Source organism: Peromyscus californicus, unplaced genomic scaffold, assembly GCF_007827085.1.
Source record: "Peromyscus californicus insignis strain IS unplaced genomic scaffold, ASM782708v3 Scaffold_21__1_contigs__length_65335640, whole genome shotgun sequence".
In the NCBI taxonomy this organism is placed as follows: domain Eukaryota; kingdom Metazoa; phylum Chordata; class Mammalia; order Rodentia; family Cricetidae; genus Peromyscus; species Peromyscus californicus.
In genome coordinates this window covers 36,269,154-36,284,218 of record NW_026294514.1, presented here as the reverse complement: position 1 = coordinate 36,284,218, position 15,065 = coordinate 36,269,154, and the positions used below count along the sequence as shown (strand labels likewise).

Sequence of the window (15,065 nt, the reverse complement as noted above, 5' to 3'; positions counted from 1 at the left end):
CCTGTGCATTTTGCTTTTGTTCAGTTTCATTGCTTATTTCACTTCATTTTTTGTTCATAGAATGGGAGCCAAGGCAGTGGGGGAGGAGTTATCTGACAGGGGAGTGTGCAACTGGAATGATCATCTGGTTAGGGGTTAGGAGTTAGGGTTAGGCCTAGACCACCATGAAAATGTAGCTAGCCTTCTTTATTGGTAAGGAGTAAAACTGAGTAATCTGAATTATCCCATACCCGGCAGCCTTCTGCTTTTCCAGTCACATTGGGCTCCTCTTTGTTTTGTCTGCCGGCTGCCCTCGGTTTCACTCATGTCCACACTTCCTCTCACCAGTCCTCAATCCGTTCTTCATACTACTACACAGTGTCACAACAGCCAGCAGCTCTGAGCGCTTTCCTTTTCCAGCAATACACACCAGAAGACCCCACCCATCTGAAATACTTTCATTGCTGGCTTTTAAATATTCCTGAGGCTTTCCAGGGATAATTGCTAGTGGTCACATGTTACCTGGCTCTGCCTCTTTCTCACTCACCCTTACATTTCCACCTCTTATTCTGTGAGTCAATCCAAAAATGATTTTCTTTTTGTTCTGGACTCTTCTTAAAAGTAACAGACACAACCCATGAAATATGTCTTAGTGGTAAACCCGATTTAGTAAAATTATTTTTTTTTTCTGAGAGCTGAGGAAATAGCACATACCATAAAAGGAAGTAGCAAGTTAATGTGGTTTTACTAATAACCAGATGACTCATATGTTAAAATGTCATGTGAAGAGAATACACACAGGGCTATAAATAGTTAAGAGCCAGTACCTTTTAGGGAGGACTCAAATTCAGTTCCCAGCTCACAACCTCCTATAACTCCAGCCACAGGGGATCTGATACCTCTGGCCTCCAGGCACCTACACACACACATTAAATAAAATCCTTTAAAAAAAAAACTATAAAAGCATGTATATGAACTCTCTATCAGAAAGAACCCACAAGCACTTCCTAGAGTTCAGACATGACAGTAATCATCTAAGAGATCTTCAAGGGTAATGTGAGAAAAAGAACGGTCTTTATTACATACTCGGGCTATTTGGTTCCTTTTTCTGTTCAAACAGCCAGTTCTATACACATGTACACTCACATGTGCATGTATAAATATAGCGTCTTTATCTCAAGTGTCTTTAACATGGTAGGTATTGACATGTATTCATTGAAACTCAGTTCAGTAGCAGTGAGTGGAAATCAGTTGTGTTAAATTTACATCATGATTTTTATGTCAGAATTCCGTTCAGCTGCAACTGACTTCTCTCCCCACAGGCTATATGCAAGAGCTCTCCACTTACGGGCTGCTTTCTCTGCAGCCTGCCACTAGGTGTCATCAGCATCATGTGCCATGGAATCTACACAGCTGACACAGAGGGAGGGTATGTAGAAGAGCGGCATGAAGTACCCAAAAGGGAGAGGGAAAACCAGGACCAGATAGAAGAGAGCAAAGAGCAGGAGTCCATCCATGGAGGATCTCGAGTGCCTGCTGTGCAAGAGCCCAAGGATGTATTAGACAAGAAGAAAGACGGAGACTTCACAGGTAAGAAATATTTGAGAGGATTTCAGATTATTAAAGAGTATTTATTGAATTTAGAGATTTAATCATGATCTATTTACAGAAGAGAACATGTCATTTGTATTTTGCTAGTAACAACTGCATGAATTCAAGTAAACTTTCCGTAAGTGGGAAGATGCTTGGTGCAAAGAAATGAAGAGTTGTCTAAAACCAAGCCAAATCATTGTATCAGTTTACCTTACAGATGCCCATTTTGTGCACACTCCTCTGTGTGCATGTTCTAGGACAAAGTTAAAAACTTGGACAAAATATTAGCTCAACCATTGGAATGGAAGATGTGTGGTTTTGTAGAGAGAAATAGTACTTTCACCTAATATATTAATTCTCCTATATTTTGGATAAAATTTATACAAACAAATTAAGTTTTTAAAATTTAGACATTTTAAGAGAAATTAGTAACTTTTCCCATGTATCGAATTTCAGATTCTGAGTTTAAAAATAGAGTGTTTTTTTATATAGCATAGTAATTTTATTTTACTATTGGTTTTTAAAGAGAAATGTTACTTTTTTACTTACACTCAGTTGCATTATTATGATATTGGCTTATGGTCTCATGAAGTGGGGGAAGAATCTTGTAATTGAGCTTTACAAAATGACCAGGGTATGGGGAGTGGTGACTTCAGCACCTACCCTGTGCTGTTCAGCAGGGCACACTGCCCATCACTGTAGGAAGGAGAGGCCTTCTTAGTACACCTTGCCCTTAGACAAGCAGCCCAGTATTTTGCTCTGTTTTATTTTTATTTTATAGCTTGACATTACTTCTAAAATTTCTATTAATTAAGAATGTTTTCAGAAGTAATATAAACCATTTTTATGACATACAAACTAATAACTTAAAATTTACTGTCATGCTACTATTGTGGGAGGCCATGACTTGTCAGTGATATAATCAGCATGTTAAACTCAGATGTCATGAACAAATGGTGAGATCCACATTCCCTTCTCTAGCCTCTCAGCTTTGCCTCCATGATGGTCGTGACCTCTCATCATTCATCAGAATGTAGTCATGTCTAAGAGTGGGTATTTTGTGATAACATGTTTACTACACATTAATTTGTTAATTTTGAGGCCTTTATTTCAGCTAATTCCAGAATAGCAGATAAAGGGATCTAGAAGGGAAAGAAGATACCCAGCGTACAAAACTTCACTGAACATTCCTTTAAAATGGTTTATGTTGGATTGGAAACACAGCTCAGTGGTACAGTGTTGGGAGGCCTTGCTGGTTAAAGATTGCAGCCCACCATGTCAGGACAGCCCTCTCTGAGCTCAGGGCAAGAGACGCAGCATGGGTTTCCTGCTCTCTGCCTGACCTTATTTGGAGACTGTCCCTGAGACTGGATGCCTGACAACTTAATGGAGACCTTTGACACAGTTCCCTGCAAATGCTCTCTCTCTCCCTGCTACCACATATGGTAACTATACAATAGGGCTGTGCTGCCACATAGGATTAACTAGACATCCTTATGATAGGAGCATGCTGCCAAATGCAAATTAGGTGATGCCCCAGTCACTGTTCTCATCCTTCATATCTCCTCTCACTCTGGAGTAAAGTTGAGCTGGAACACTGAAGCTGTCTCCCGGAAGGCTATTTCTGTTGTGCTCACAGGCCAGACAAAGCCTCACTCGCTGCCTCTGCTCCCTTTGTCCTCGTGGCCTGGTGGGCAACAGACCACAAGGAAGAGGGAGACTCCACAGATCATTTCTTGCATAATATTTATTAATCCCTGGGTTACACCTCCAGTCCTCTAAAAATAATTACTAAAATAATAAAGTGTTTTGTATTGATTTTTACATTTTATAGCCAGATCTTTCCATTTTGATGTACAGGTGTATGATTGTTGGCAAATGTGAATAGTTGCGTTACCACTACCTCCTTCGATCTGTAGAATTAATTGAGCATGATAGTGTACACCTTTTATACCAGCACTTTGGACATAGAAGCAGGAGCTCCAGGCTAGCCTGGGCTACATAAGACTTTGTATTTAGAAAACAACAAAAAACTAAAAAGGTAGAGAACAGACCCAGCACCCTCGAACATAGTGATGTGCTAGCCAGTACTTCCTTGTCTCCCACAGCCCTTGACCTCACTGATTTTTCTCTATCCATGGACTTTGCCTGTCTCAAATGTCACATGGATGGAATTATGTAATATGTTGGCTATAACTTCTTTGACAATGCTCAGCTAATTTGAGATTTGTCAGATGCATGAGTTAGCAGTTTGTTTCTTTGAAATGTTGAGTAGATTTCAGACCCTGCAACGGTAGAGAGAGGGATTCACCACAAGGCTTCTCCATGTGAGGATCAGATGGGAGCTGTCATAGGCCATGGGCCATGTGGCTTGCAAGAGATTGTAGCCTCTGAAATGGGGTCCTCATCTATATGAGCACTATGGCTACCTACCTAATGTCCATCACCAGTCACATAGAGGAAAAGTGTCTTACTGCCTTCTTAGAATTGTCTTTCTATTGACTTGCCTTTTCATTACCCTGTTCCTATTCTTTTCTAGTTGAGCTCTAGTATAGTATACCACTCTTTTTAGCATAGAATCATTTCTTGCATCTCTACTTGTGTTTTCTTTCACCTATGGCTTCTTTACATAAATCAGTTCTCAACTGTATAAATATAGCAACACAGCTTTTTTTTTCAGAGTGTCAGATCAAACTTTATTGTGCCAAGAGAACATAGATGACAAATTCAGAAACTTAGCAACCAGTGTACTGCAGATAAAACAGAGCTGAATAAAACATTAATAGGAATGTTAAACACACAAGGTTGTCTCTTCAAAGGAAGAGGTGTTTGACCTGTTTTCTAGAAGACTGGGAATGAAGGTGATTAATAGCCTAGGTGACCTCTGCACTATCTGTGGAGCCAGGCCACATCTGGCCCCATAAGACACCTACAAACAGGAACGGAGGTGTTTAATAATGTAGTGGCCTCTGTGCTATCTACATGACTAAGACCACATGAGCTCCCCCAGGCTCTTAAGATAACACACGAAGTCTATCTATAGAACTTTTCAGAGTTTCTATTTAATTATACCTTAAGCTTTATTGTGCACATGGGATTATGCTACACCAGGAAACTTTTTCCAAATTGTACTCTACTTAAATATGCCTAAAATAGACTTTTAGACTCTGGAAGTTTGAACCAACACAGGTTACTGAGTCATGTAGAACCAGACTTCCTTCTTTCCTCACACAGATCAACACTTTGCTGGCCATGATGTTTGCAGAGACCCCACATGAAACCAACACCCACACCTGGATGAATACTATCCTTTCCCCGTGTGTGTGTGTGTGTGTGTGTGTGTGTGTGTGTGTGTGTGTGTGTGTGTGTTAAAGGGGCTGTCTATCTTCCTTAATACCTGTGTTAAAATCTATGTTAAAGTCTTTTAAAGTAAGCCATAAGTGTGGTTTATACTGACTCATCTTAGAATTCTTTCCTGTGTCAAAGTCAAGGGCCCCAGCTCCATCTAAGTAGAGATCTCTGAAAAGAACTCCTCAGGCTGCTTCAGGTGGCAGCATTGGGCTTTGCCTCTAGCTCCCACTCCTATTCTATATAGTATGGAGGATCTTAGATGGAAATTATTGACAGCAATATCTAAAATGCTGAGGAGAGAGCTGGGCTTGGTAACACACACCTTACCTCCCAGCACTTACGAATCAGAGACAGGTGTAATGACTGTGGAAAATGCTTCAGTCAAAGCTCTCATCTTTTCCCACAACAAAGAACCCACACTGGAGAGAAACTGTATGAATGTACTGATTGTGGAAAGTCCTTCTGCCAGTGTTATGCCCTCATTGTACATCAGGGAATTCTTACTTGAGAGGAACCACATGAAATGTTGTCAGTTTGGAAGGCCTTTATCGGGAAGAATGATCTCATTAAGCACCAGTGAGTTCACACTGGACAGGAGGCTTGTAAGTTTAGCCAGAGTGACATTATCTTCAGCCAGCACTCTCCATGAATGATCCATCAGATAGCTCAAACTGAGAGCAGCTCTTCCGATGTCACCAGTGTGGGGCAGGACTGCTAACCAGGCACATCATGCCAGAGAACACTCCTACTAATGCAATTCAGAGCCCCTTTCACCATGAGTTGAATGGCTGAAGAGAAGCTGTGCAAATTAGATCTTGTAGAAACGCTTCCAACCTTATTAGCACTCCGTTGCATTCCACAGACTGGGTCCTGGATGGGGGGAGGGAATATACAAATTTCATTCCAATATACAAATCAGGTTTTGTTCTTTGTAAAATTCCTACTAAATGAATTATCCTGGGAGCATTCTTGACCAAGCCTTAGAACTAAGAAGGCTTAAAGAAGTTGAGAAATGATACAGCTTCATTATTCCCTTCAGAAACAAATAAATGAGTGAAGAGTTGTTTCTGATAACAAAAAATAAATTAACAGTTATCGCACCAAGTGATGGGAAGTAATATTCCAACAAGTTTGTACACCATTGTCAACTTAATTTCACTTATCTTCTGGAACACTTAACAGAGTTTAGCATGTTTTATACATCTTACATAAACATTTTGGCTAGTAACAAGTAGAATGCCTATAATGCAAAACGAAGAAAGTTATTTTACACTGCCAGTAATCATTTGAAATAGACTTGCATATGGTCAAACATTGAGCAGAAAGAATAGAAAGTATCTAGATAAATGGACAAAACCTTATTTGTTAGATGGTAATATTTTGAGTGTGGATTTTATTTTGTGTGATGCTAGAGATTGAACCCAGAGCCGTGAGCATGCTAAACAAACTATCATTGAGCTATATCCCTAGCATGAGTGAGGGATAACTTAAGATATAAAAATTGAAATAACTTAAGATATAAAAATTCAAAATGCTACCTTAGTCTCTATTCTGAAGCATGAGGATTACCTGCTTGCAAACCTTACTGTCAATTCTAAGTTATTTGAGGCTTTGATTTGATTAGGATTATTCTTAAGATGTTGGTATTAACAACTTATGAAAAATTAGACATAAAACCTCTCTGGATACAGAGACCTGAGAGAATGTTGGGCATTGGATACAGCAGAGAGTGAACCTCTCCTCATGATTGGGAGAAAGTGTGCTCTGAGGTAAACACAGCTCTTTCCAGGAAATCTTCCCCTTTAAGGAAGTCCTTTATGAAGAAAATGTAATGATCAAGTGTAGTGACTTGTGTGTCTTCTCTGTGCCTAACAAATAGACTGTCTCTTCTATACATTAGCGCTGGTGGTAGTGTTTAACTTGAATGATCATGGTTAATCATAAATGAGTAAATACATATCTTAGAATACATATAGCAAGTGGGTAGAGCTGTAGGTTTTAGTCTATTAATTTATTTTAATACCTGGCCTGGAACATGTGACTCTCCTTCCTTAGCCTCCCAAGTTCTGGGATTACATATATTTATCATCATGCCAGGCCTCAAAATCCTTCATAATTATTACCTGTAATATCATTATTGCATCACTTTAGTGTCTCATTTAATTTAAACCTGCTGTGGTTTACTCACTCCCCTTTCCTTTTACATAAATTAGAACTTTACCTGGAAATACCACTGATAAATAATATGTGTTTTGATTTCTGAGACCAGTTAATAACTTTTAATATTATATCCAAAATTGTTTTGTTTGTACAAAGATCTTCCTTTCTAGGGAGGAGATACCAATCTTCAGATATTTTGGAAAGTCCGTGACCCAAAAAAGATTCAGGATCTGTTTTAATTTTCTGTTTCATTCATTCTGTTTCATGATGTGTTTTGGGGGTCCCTGCAAATGCTCTGGTCAGCAGACGAACAATGTTTGAGAGGCAAGAAGGAAACCTGGTTCAACATGGCTTAGCTGGTACTGATTCATATTTCTAAAGTCAGACCCTGAGCAGTTTATTGTAAGCATATTTAAGCACAGTACAATTTGGAAAAAAGTTTCCTGGCGTAATACAATCCCCTGTGCACAAAGAGGCATAATTACATGGAAACTCAACTGTAGATGTAACCAACCTTCTTATTAAATAAGAAACACAGAACCAATGCAAAGAAGAAAGCCAAGAGGTCAGAGCTAAAAGCTAAAACCTTACCCTTCCTCCTGCGGTGGTCCTACCTCTCCGAACCAGAGCTACCCCTGTGTTAAAGTCTTTATATAGAGTTCCTGTTCTGCCTTCTCATTGGTTGTAAACCCAACCACATGACCGCCTCCTCATGGCCTGTCTGTATAGGCCTCCAGGTTTTCTATGATTGTTATTGATTAAAGGCATGTGTATCCAATAATGGCTGTATCCCTGAACACACAGAGACTTACCCAGCTCTGCCTACCAAGTGCAGGGTTACAAGAGTACGCCACCACTGCCCTGCTTTCCTATGGCTTGCTAATAGCTCTGACCCCCAGGCAACTTTATTTATTAACATACAAATAATATTTTAATACAAATAAAATATCACCATACTCAACTCAAAGTAAATGTCACTTCTTAGAAGAATATTGGTTCTACAGATAGGCTACAGGTATTATCTTTTTTTTTTTTCCGGTTTTTCAGACAGAGTTTCTATGTGTTGCCCTGGCTGTCCTGGAACTCGCTCTGTAGACCAGACTGACCACAAACTCTGAGATCCAGAGATCCACTTGCCTCTGCCTCTGCCTCCCAAGTGCTGGGCTTAAAGGCTTATGCTACCACTGCCCAGCTTACATGTATTACCTTAAGGGCCTAGGGAAGGATCTGGTGTGGTGTGGGAACTTGGGGGAGCTCTTGATCATACAGATAATGCAAAGGTCACCTAGACTATTAGCCACCCCCAGTCCTGTTTGTGGGAGCTCGGTATGGCCTGGCTCTAAGGATAATGCAGATCACCAGACTATTAGTCACTTCTATTCCAATGAACCTTCTGGGTGTAAAAACAGGTTATAGATATTTCTCCTGGAAAAGAGGACCCTGCATGTTTATCATTCCTGTTTTTGTGAGTGCAAGGACCCATGTGCTTCCAACATGTACATCCTGTGGGTGTATTCTAAAAGTTGTCAAAAAATCAAAATGAAGTGGTTTGTATCAATTCAAGCACAAGAGTAAGCTGAGAGCTTAGGAAGGAAGAGTCCTTATGCATGTTTACCTGGTAGAAACTGTCACAAAAGACTGCTAAGCCCACAAGCTTGCAGAATGGCCACTGCAAAGTTGCATAAACAACCCATCTGCCCAGCAACTGTCTGTTCAACCCTGGGTTGATATTGTGGTCAAGAATTATTGTTTCAAAATACCCAATGTAACCCTTACTTTGCATTTAAAAATGTCCTTTACTGGGAATATAGCGGAGTGTAAAACCATTGTCTGACTGTGTGAGGTTGTAAAGTTCAGTTCCTAGCACTACTATTTTAAAAAAAGTCCTCTGCCTCACCCTCGCTGAATATTCCCGTAGTTGTAATATAGAAGTTGATTTTTTTCTCCAGTTTAATCTGTTTCTTTCAGTCAACACCAGGTACTCACAGGCATTTGCCATTTTATACTATAGGAAATTTGGTATTTGAGTTTCAGAAGACGAAGTTCTTGGTATCTTGGGTATTGAGAGCCACTGGTAGCAAAAGTCCATGGAGTATACAGCAGTGACAACTAGAGTTCAGAAAGTCAACCTATTAGAACCAAGGGTTCTGTTAGAGGAAACCATCATACAAGGGTTATGGAATTACTGCCTTTTGAATGAATTGGCTGCCTCTTGTTGTAAACTTCTTGTGCAATAACAGTTATGATTCTCCCCATTTACAGTGCATTTCCATGTTATGTGTACATATAATCTCAAAATTGCATCTTAATCTTATGGGCACACATAATTGTGGATAGTCTAGAAGATGGTTTCTTATTTAACTGTACCATTTTTATGAATAGAAGCATAATAAAATATACTTCATATTAGATCTATCGTTCTTTGTGGACTGTAGACACTTAGAGGTCTTACTCTCTATCCTTAGCCACTGACAAGGTAAATATTGGCCAGACAAAGTGTCTTCGTAGAACTTTCACATAGTGGGATTGCAGATGCCTGGCCTTGTTAGATCAAAACTCTTCAGAAGAATTATAGTGAACCAGACGTGATAGTGCAGGTGTCTGGCCTTGGTATATCTTAGTCCTTCAAGAGATCAATAGCACCTATGTTCCCCTAAGCATCCTCCACCAGCACCTTCACACTCTGATTCAAAGAACAATTAACACTTTGTATTTATTTCTACACCAGTTTTTAATGCAAGATTTTAGGCTCAGTATACTAATTATATACAGGTCCTGAGATTCACGTGACTAACAGAAAAAGGCTGTTAACTGACTAACCATATCTGGACATTATTAATCACAAAATAGTACACATTTCCTTTGCCTTTTCCTTAAATCTCTGATTGGTTTAATTTCTTCCCTTGTAACCCTTGTAGCTATCCCTTTAAGAGACAGCCAGAACTTTTTACAACCTACAGCTGTTGTCAATCACCAATTAAGCTGACCAAGTCTTTGCCAAATGTGACTCTTATCAGAATACTTGTCCCTGAGAGTTTACTTTGTAGTTTTTACTAACAAGTTGTTAATGAATATGTGTGTGTGTGTGTGTGTGTGTGTGTGTGTTTGGGGGAACAAAGAAAAAAAGAAGGAAAAGACCTAGATAGATATGAGAGAACAGCAAAAAAAAAAAAAAAAAAAGAATTGATGGAGAAGAACAAAGATGAGGACGGAGATGGAAAGAACTAGAGAGAACAGCAGAAGGGACTGAGAAGAGCTAGGGAAGAGAGCAGAAAAGAATTTGTGTAGATAGAACTGAGTTAGAAGAATTAAGTGAATGGACTAACAAGCTCAGTGTGCTTAGATTCATTGAATATCCCTCAGATTAGAATCCTCACCTGGTTGTTGGATTCTTCCACAGACCCTGGGAGCAAACAATATAGGCTGGACCTATTATTGTTTGTGTTACTTGGGAAAAATCTAGAAACAACTGTTAGAATCACACTTGAGAACTACAAAGAACAGGACATTGTTTTGATAACACATGCCTCATTTAACTCAACCATACAGTTGAAACTGTATCAGAAGGTTGTTGTGGGGACCAAGTGTAAGGCATGGAACACTTAAACAGTGCTTGGCACTTAGCAGGTATCTATATTTGAGCAGTGAATAATATTAGTCTTGCCCTAGAGACCTGGAAGTGCAGTAAATGGGGAGGAGCCTAGTGGGCAAGGGCACCTTCTGCTAATCCTGATGATCTGAGTTTAGTGCCCAGAGCCTACATGGTAGTAGGAAAGAAACAACTCCTGCAAGTTGTCTGTCCATGTGTGCCATGACACATATTACCCCACCCTCAAAAAGTGAAAATAAAAAAAAGAGGTAAAACATTTGATGATCACTCAGATATTACTTATAGTAGTGGATAATTTATGGAATAAAAATGTTCAGGAACATTATGACTTCATATATCTATGTTACTATATTAATGGCATGTCTTTAAACACATGGCCTCAAATTTCCTCTCTGTCCTTCTGGTCCTATACATTAAACCCATCTTAAGCTTTGTTTTACCTGGGATAGGATCCAATCCCTAGGAACTGAATATCTACCTCCTGAAGAGACCAATTTTGATGCCATGATTCTAGTGTAATTATAGTCACATTCCATCTCTGTGTCCAATAAGCCCTCAATTACAATATCATTTATTAATGCCCTTAGCTTTAGTCTTTGGTCATTTATAGGAGTCTGCCAAAATAATCATTTTATGGTTCCTCCTGTAATTTTTTGTTCATCTTCTAAAGCTATTCTATCGTCCAAAGCAGTATGGTTTTTTCCAATAGGCACTGGATCCTTGAATTGTTATGGAGTGGAGTTTCCTCTACAGTGACTGTGAATGACCAGACCACATTCAACTTGGGGGCCTGCGAGAGCCACCCCCAAGGCATTTTCCAATGGTAAAGGGTTGCCTTGTTTATCTCTTGTTGATTTTCATTCATTGATCCAATGTCATCCTTTGCCACATCTTCTGCATAATCCCGAAGGTTGAGGCCTTCTCTTTGGGTCATTCCTAGGAGAAACATTGTTTCTAGGAATACCCTGTGTACAGTTTCATCTTAGATGGCCTGGTTTATCACAATTAAAACATTTGAGCCTTTGATGTCTGTTCAGGCCTTTAAAAATCACCTCTCCTATCCAAGCCTCATCACTATAGTTATGAGACTCAATATTGACTGTGTTGAGTCTATTCTTCTGTGAGTGCTGATCTTACCTTTAAAGGTGCAATTATCTTTTTGCATTATAATTTAGTATTTTCAAAAGCCAAAGATTGAACTAGTACTCATCTAACTTCTTGATCTGATATTATTCTATTTACAGCTTTAGTCAATCTATGCAAAAAGTCAGTGAAGGTTTCTTTTGAACCCTGTATAACTTTAGTATATGAATCAATTCTTTTTCCTGATTCTTGAATCTTGTCACAAGCATTTAAGGCTGTTGTACAGCATAGGGACAAGATGTATTCATTGAAAGTAGCCTAGTTATTTACATCAGCATAACAAGCCCTCTCCAAGAATTTGATCTTGAGAAATCTCAAAAACTCTAACCCAACCTTACTGCTCAAAGCCCTTACCTTCTCTCAACCAGCTTTTCCATTGTAACTGAGAACAATATTCTAATACTGCAAAGACTAACTGAGTCCAGTCATTTGGAGTAATTCTATTCCCAGAGGACCATGTATTTAATATCTGCCTCACGTATGCTGAATGCATTCCATAGGAAACTATTGCTTCTTTAATATCTTTTAAATCTCTCATATGTATAGGTCCCCATTTGCAATCTGCACATCCTTCAGGATAAGTGTTATTTGCTGGCCTTTCACAAACAGTAACAGGATAAATAACAGCAGGTTTGCTGACCACCATAGGCAGCTCATCTCTATCTCTGTCAGGTACTGGTGAGGTTAATTCCCCTCTAACTTCTTTTACCTGTGCCTTAATGCTCTTTTTTTAAAATCAGTTTTTAACAAATTCTTCTAAGGCTTGGGATCTCTTTGTAACTGACTTCTGTAGGGTCTGAACCTCCTGAACAGTGAGTGCTTCCAAAGCCTTCATTAAATCAGTCAGTTTCTTGTTCTCATGATTCGTACATAATTCCAAAGATTTTATCTTATCCACCAAGGCTACTTTGTCATCCATAGTGATTATCTATAGGGCATGCATATTCCCTCCCAAAACCAATGTTCTATCCACCAATTTCTCATAACGATTCTCCATGGAATGTATTTTTTTTTTTTTTTTTGGCTAATTTCTCATTACCACTTTGCAAAGTCTGCATCATTTCAGTCAGTTTCTCATTTTTGGCACTTTTATCAAACAATTTTTTAAAGATATGATATGAATTGCCAGACTAATAACAATTATAGCTAAAAATGTGTATATCCCATGTAGGTTGTTTATCTCTCCTAGTATACCATCCATAACAGACATATGCAAATGTCTAATCTGCATTGATGTTACCTGCCATTGGTTTAAAAAAAAGTTTACAAATTTGTAAAGAAAGATTTATTTATTTGTTTGTTTATCAGTTTAAAGTTCAAAATTATCAAGTAATTTATCTCAGATAAAATCCTTGGAAGATTGTCCTAGGTGTAAAGCTCTTAATTGACCAGGTAGATTCGGATAGTTTATTTTATGCCATGATTTTTTAGGATGTAATAACGATATTTGGCCAGCAGGTGTCGCAGCTGTGCCACCAAAGCAGGTCCTGGGATGCTTTAGCTCTGCTCTAGCTTGGAGCTCTTGAGTTTGACTGACCTGTGAGTTCTAAGCAAAACTTAAAGGAACGACACCGAACAGATTTGGCTAGAGAAAGCAACTGAGAAGTCTCAGCTTCTGCCCGCATGCTGAAGCAGAGCAGAATCTGTTTTCTGAGCAAAAATGGCTGGCTGGAGCGGACCGCTGGACCATGTGGCCCAGCCATGGAGCACAGGTGCGAGCGTCTGGCATGAGCTGAGGTCCGGAGCTTGGAGCAGCCTGGGCCAGGACACCTACAGGCAGCTGAGAGCAGGGTGGAATTGTGCTTCATCACTGGTGAAGCGCTGGCACAAGCAGGGCTGGTGGCAGACGGACATGCACAGAGTGGAGCTGCTTGGACCAGGGTGAGATCTTCTGGGAACTGGGAGCTAGGAGCTGGGAGCTCTGGCGGCAGAGCGTGGTAAGTTGCAGGTCGGGAGGGGGCCTCAGAGAGGGTATTTCAAAAGATGGAGTTTGGGTGTGTGTTGGGGCATAGTGGCACACAGCGCAAATGGGCGATGAAATGGGAACCTGCTTCTGCCCGTGTACATGCCTAGCAGGACTGATGGTGTTGTGGGGCATGCATGCCCAGGCAACTGACCTGGGAATGCTTGGGGCTTGGCAGGACCACTCAGGGTTTGCAGGACCAGTGGGGCGTGGGAAACGCCAGCAGCCATGGAGGCTGGGGGCGGTCCGGGGTAGGGGGTGGGGGCGGGGAGCCTTAATGGGGACTAGCTGGGGACCACTGGGCTCTGATCACTTGTAATGCGAACCCACGAGAGTCTGTTGAAGGACATCAAGAATTTATTAAGATAGTAAATGGGGATAATACACTCATGGATACAGAACAAAATAAATAGCCATCATTGTCCTCCATTCTGCCCATCCGGTCTCTGACCACCTAAGAGAGAGCGCAATCACATGCTCTCCTCAGTTTTAACTGGTCACTACCCAGAAAGGGCCATTTCCATTGGGTCAGATAGCCCAAAGGTCATTGGTTAAACTGAATGAATTCCTACAACAGTGCCCTGAGCACTGGCGTCTACTCACAGCAGTGCGTAATCTGGTGTGTTGCCACAGAAGACAGAAGAAAGCCAGTTTTGGTCGTTGTTGGGAGTGGGGGTAGGATGAGAAGAAGCCCGGGTACTGATTGTAAAGTCTGTCTGTCTGTCTTCCTTTTTCTATTTCTTTCTTTTTTCTTTTCTTTTTCTCTTCTTTCTTTCTTTTCTTTTCTTTTTTCTTTTCTTTTCTTTTTTTTTTTTGGTATTTCTAAACAGGGTTTATCTTCTGGTGCCTGTTACCAGGTTACAATCAACCAAAATGAAGGTGGAGTCACATGTTTGCCTCCATCTTGGAGAGGTCAACAGACAAGATAGCTGCCATCACGTGTTTGCTTCCATCTTAATGAAGTCAATGTACAATAAAAGTAACAGAACAAGGCTTATTATTAGCTAACTCTTACATTTACACTAACCCATAATTCTTACCTATGTTTAGCCATGTGACTTGGCACATTCTCATCTGGCTTCTCTGTGTTTGCCAGCAACCCTCTGACTCTGCTCTTCTCCTTCCCTTCATCTTTAGTTTGGTCACCCCACCTATGCTTCCTGCCTGGCTACTGACCAACCAGCATTTTTATTAAACCAATTCAAGTGACATATCTTTACAGTGTACAAAATGATTATTCCACAGCATTTTCCCCTTTGTCTAATT

At 40.1% G+C, this 15,065-nt stretch overlaps 1 protein-coding gene across 1 annotated transcript in view; it reads left to right on the top strand.

The window, feature by feature from the left end:
• Positions 1 to 1,457: 1,457 nt before the first annotated feature.
• LOC128117770 (zinc finger protein 431-like) overlaps positions 1,458 to 15,065 on the top strand; it is a 94,885-nt gene continuing 81,277 nt past the window's right edge. Inside the window, exon 1 of the mRNA XM_052750081.1 lies at positions 1,458 to 1,569. The gene's annotated coding sequence lies outside the window, so the exon portion shown is untranslated. The remainder of the gene's footprint in view (positions 1,570 to 15,065) is intronic.